General features: G+C 37.8%; 1 non-coding gene across 1 annotated transcript; it reads left to right on the top strand.

Annotated features, from left to right (window-relative positions):
• The first annotated feature begins 355 nt into the window (after positions 1-355).
• Positions 356-462, top strand: LOC127116645 (small nucleolar RNA R71). The gene has a single exon (XR_007801453.1). It is a non-coding gene; the product is annotated as a small nucleolar RNA R71 (small nucleolar RNA).
• Positions 463-4,971: the final 4,509 nt, after the last annotated feature.

Raw genomic sequence — 4,971 nt, 5'->3', positions numbered from 1 at the left:
TTTACACTTCGCCGATTCGTGTCCTTTAGATCCACAAAGTTCGCACTTTGTGTGGACTACCGCTGCGGTGTTAGTGTTTGTAGACATATGTTCGATCTTAAGGGCTAAAGTGTCCATTTTCGCCTACATCATGTCCATAGAGCTTATCTCATGTATTCCACCTTGGGTCTCCTTTTTCTCTATTGATGCTCGTTCAGTTCCCCATTGGTAATGGTTTTGGGTCATATCCTCAATTAGGTCACAAGCTTCAGGGTAAGGTTTGTTCATCAGCGTGCCTCTTGCGGCAGCATCGATGCTCATCTTGGTGTTATAATGGAGTCCATTGTAGAAGGTATGAACGATCAACCATTGTTCTAGGCCATGGTGTGGACAGACTCTTAATATCTCATTATATCTCTCCCAGGCTTCAAAGAGTGATTCTCCTTGGTTTTGAGTAAATCTACTTATTTGGTTCCGAAGAACAGCAGTCTTATTGGGGGGAAAATATCTAGCAAGGAATACTCTTCTAAGGTCTTCCCAGGTAGTTATTGAATTAGCTGGAAGTGAATCTAACCATGAACGTGCTCTATCCCTGAGGGAGAAAGGAAATAATCTCAAACGGATCGCATCAGGTGAAACGCCGTTGGATTTAAAAGTGTCGGCCAGTTGGATAAAAAAATTTAAATGTTGATTTGGGTTCTCAGTAGCAAGACCCGCGAATTGGTTCTATTGCACTAATTGCAACAAAGACGGTTTTAGTTCGAAATTGTTGGCAGGAATAAAGGGGTTTACTATACTAGTACTAGGTTCCTCGTCAGAGGGTTGGGAAAATTCCTTAAGAGGTCTCGGCCATAGCTTTCTTAATTCGGATGAGTAAGAGGCGTGTACGAGTGTAACGTTCGGGTTCCGCTAAAGGATCTACTAAATTTCCGGTACTACGGGTTCTTCGCATTTACCGACTAATAATGCCTTAGTCTAGACGGTGTAACAACAGGGTACGAAATTTGACGAAGTTGGTCCCCAACAACGGCGCCAAAAACTTGATCGCTTGTATTCGCAAGTGCACGAATCGCGTCAGAGTAATATAAAAGAATATCGATCCCACATAGACCAAATCGTCAATCTATCGATTACTATCGTTACAATGTTTATCTAAGGCGGTATAAAAGAGATACTGATGTTGCAAAATAACGGTAAATAATAAATGCAATGCAGATAAAGACAGGTTTGAATGTATATCACGTTAGTTAAGTGATGTTTCGATTGTCTAAATAGAACTACTTATGAGGCAATATTTTCTACTCTTGAAAATAATCCATTTAACAGGAACTGTCGCTTTCGCGTATTCAGAACCGAGTTTACCCTTAAATTAAGGCCTTTTATTGTCACTTATAAAAGGTGCGCAAAACGCTAAAGTAGTAAACTTATTTTTAAGAAATAAGACTTGTAAACTTAGTTGAAAAGTGATTTTGATTTGGAAAGTTTTACCCAAGGAGTTTCTTGATTTTAAATCTATCAACGCGTCCGAAAACAGTTTCAAAAATCGTTTTTCCTTAAAGTGATAAAAATTCCTATTTAACTAAGCCAGTGTGCTTTCGTACTCCTTGAATACTTAAAACTAAGGTGCGATAACCCCCCCCCCCCCATATGACGGATTACCGCTTTTACAGATGATGAATATGTTGGTGTAAGCCCTAGAGGCCAATACTTTTGGTACTTGTATCGAATTATTTATTAATAATAAAAGGCATTTTCTTTATTATGGTTGATTAATAAATTCCCTGGAATAGATAGTCCGTTTAATGTATTAAGTGTGACTTAATCATGAGAGCACATTAAACATAAGGACACTATTCTTAAAGTATCCGTAGTCGAGCTTTAGTGTGAAGTGGGATAACATTAAAGCATTAAGACTATTATGTTTGTAGACTGATGATCACATCTCATGGATCATGGATAAAGAGTTATCAAGTCTTAAACATGGGTATGAATATTAGGAGTAATATTTATACCGGATTGACCCGCTATGAGAATACTATATAGAAAGTTATGCAAAATGTCATAAGTTATTCTCATGGTGATAATAGTGTATACCACTCTTCGACCTAAAACCACTATGGATCCTAGATGTAGAGTCGAGTGCTTTATTGCTGATCCAACGTTGTCCGTAATTGGATAACCATAAAGACAGTTGATGGGTACTCCACAAAGCATGCTGAGGGACATGAGTGTCCTAGATGGAATTTGCCCATCCTGCGTAACAGGTTAAATGTCTATGGGCCCAATATTGAACTGGACAAGGATGACACGGTCTATACCTTGTGTTCAATATAAACATAAGGGCAAAGGGGTAATTATACACATAATTATTATCACATGAGGTTTTGTCAGATCACATGACATTTTCATGACTTCGGTAGCAGTGATGTGTTGCTAGATACCGCTCACTATTTATTATGTTAAATGCGTGATTTAATATAATTGCCAACGTCGCGAAAACCTACAGGGTCACACACAAAGGACGGATTGATGAGAAATAGAGTAACTAAGGAACACTGTAAGGTACGGTGCACTTAAGTGGAATACGAAATATGGTAAGGTACCAAATACTTAAGTGATTTCGGCATATTATGAGATATGGGCCAAAATACACTTAAGTGGGCTTTTTAGCTTGAAGCCCACACAAGTGGTTCTATAAATAGAACCCCTTGGGTAGAAGCATTGTCACTCCACTCAGACTCAAACTCAAGTGAAGACTTGGAGTTTCGTTTCCCTCTCTCTCTCTCACTCAAAGCCTTCATTCGTACCAGCTAGCACTGAGATTGAAGGAACCCGTTCGTGTGGACTGAGTAGAGACGTTGTCATCGTTCAACGTTCATGATCGTTCCATGGATTTGTATCCAAGGTTTTGATCGTTACAAGAGATCTGCACCAAAGGTTTGAATCGCCACAAGAGGTAACGATTCTATCACTGATCATGCCCATTCGTAAGGATCACTAAATGGAGAAATTTTTAAATTCCGCTGCGCCTTGGATGGCAATTCTCCTTCAGTGGTATCAGAGCCACTTACGAAACCATGAATCTGATAACTGTTTTTGTTCTGTATTAATATGATTAAAGACAAAATGAATCAAATATTAAATTGAGATCGATCAAGTTACATATATATGATATATGTAATCCTGATGCAAAATGCATTATATATGATATAGTGTTCTCGTTTCGTTCATTCAAACACTCAATGATTGTTTTCCTTTGAGCGATCAATGGTCGTTTGCTTCTTGATCTGACATTAGTATAGTGAAGCAATGACGTGTTGATCAATCATACTGAATTAACAATCGAGATGTGTTTGACGGTCTGAAATTGGTGCATCAGGGTTAGTGACGGCACAAGGATTGTGTTGTCAGAGAGTTATGCGATTGGGGTTTGACTGCACAAGAGTTGTGCTTTCTAAACACTTTTTGGAACAGTGTTAACCGGTTAAAGCGTATGGTTAACCGGTTAACGCAACACGAAATAAATTTTTTTGGTTTTCAAACAGTGTTAACCGGTTAACGCTTTTGGTTAACCGGTTAACGCAAGGCGGAAAACAGTTTTCCAAGACATTTTCAAACAGTGTTAACCGGTTAACACATTTGGTTAACCGATTAACGCAAGGCAGAAAACAGTTTTTTGAACAGATTTCAAATAGTGTTAACCGGTTAACGCATTTGGTTAACCGGTTAACGCAAGGCAAAATTCACCCGTTCGACTAACTCAGTGCTTTAAAAGTATCAAGTGTTGATGCGAAAAGCGATGTCGATTTTAAATGAATTGTTCATTAAAATGTGGTGATCGGTCGTCGAAATTTAATTTGGTTTTAATTAATTAAAGGAATTAATAATAATAAAGTGTTTATTATTGTCTTGTGGTGATCGGTTATGGTCTTAGTTTTCCTTTGTTTTGTTTTGGGTTTTAAATACGACCTGCGTGTCGTGCCTCTCTCTTAATCTCCCAAATGTAACTTCTTTTCTCATCTCACTCCCTCGTATGTAAAACGAGTTTCTTTCATATAATGTAATGATATGAAGAAAGCAAAGAAGTCAGTGCCAAAGGAGGACAACCTTGGAGATCTTGCTTGGAGAAGCTTAGATCGTTGTTAGGTTAGCTTAGGTTCTCTCGTTGGCTTGGGAGAATAATTGCGCTAGGGGCCATAACTGTTTCATTATGTATGTATGTATGTTGATGCATGTGAATGTATGTTGATGCATGTGAGAGACGGTTTATATGATAAACAAGCCGGTGAGATCAGAAAAATTGCAATTCCCTCAAATTAAATATTAAGTTTATGCTTTCCAAGTTTTAACACTCATCAAGACTAGTAATGGATAATGTAGGTTTCGCCTACGCGAGGTGCATGATATATATATTAGTAAGGTGCGATGGGATAATTGTAATATCCAACTGTTAAAACAATGGGTCAAACTTAACTAAACAAATTATAATAAGATTATATATATGTTTAGAAGCAAGAGTTGGGAATGATCCATATGATGGATTGGAATAAGGAGTTATTCACCCAACTGAAATTTTCGAGAGTTGTATGAGATACAATTGGAAGGAGTTCCTACCTAAATAACCTAGTTTTGTGTAATCCGCCTACGCGGACCTAGAACGAAGTGAAATATGGATCTCGACCCACTAGAAAATCTTCCAACGGGATTTTTCGAATCAGATGATGAGGGTCATTTGTTTTGAGTAAAATAGTGGGAGCATATTTAATTAAAGGCCTAATTAAATATGTCAATGATACTTATATTTTCATTAATCCTTGTGTAGATTACCATGACAACAAACACCTCTAACAACATATTGCGATCAAACCTTGAGAAGGAAAAATTGTTTGGGACAAATTTTCTGGATTGGTACCGAAACATGAGGATTGTCCTCAAACATGATAAAGGGAAAGGCAAGGAAGTTGCCAACCCCAAACCCACTATTGTTGATTT

Source organism: Lathyrus oleraceus, chromosome 1, assembly GCF_024323335.1.
Source record: "Lathyrus oleraceus cultivar Zhongwan6 chromosome 1, CAAS_Psat_ZW6_1.0, whole genome shotgun sequence".
NCBI lineage: Eukaryota > Viridiplantae > Streptophyta > Magnoliopsida > Fabales > Fabaceae > Lathyrus > Lathyrus oleraceus.
This window is presented reverse-complemented; position numbering and strand designations above follow the sequence as displayed.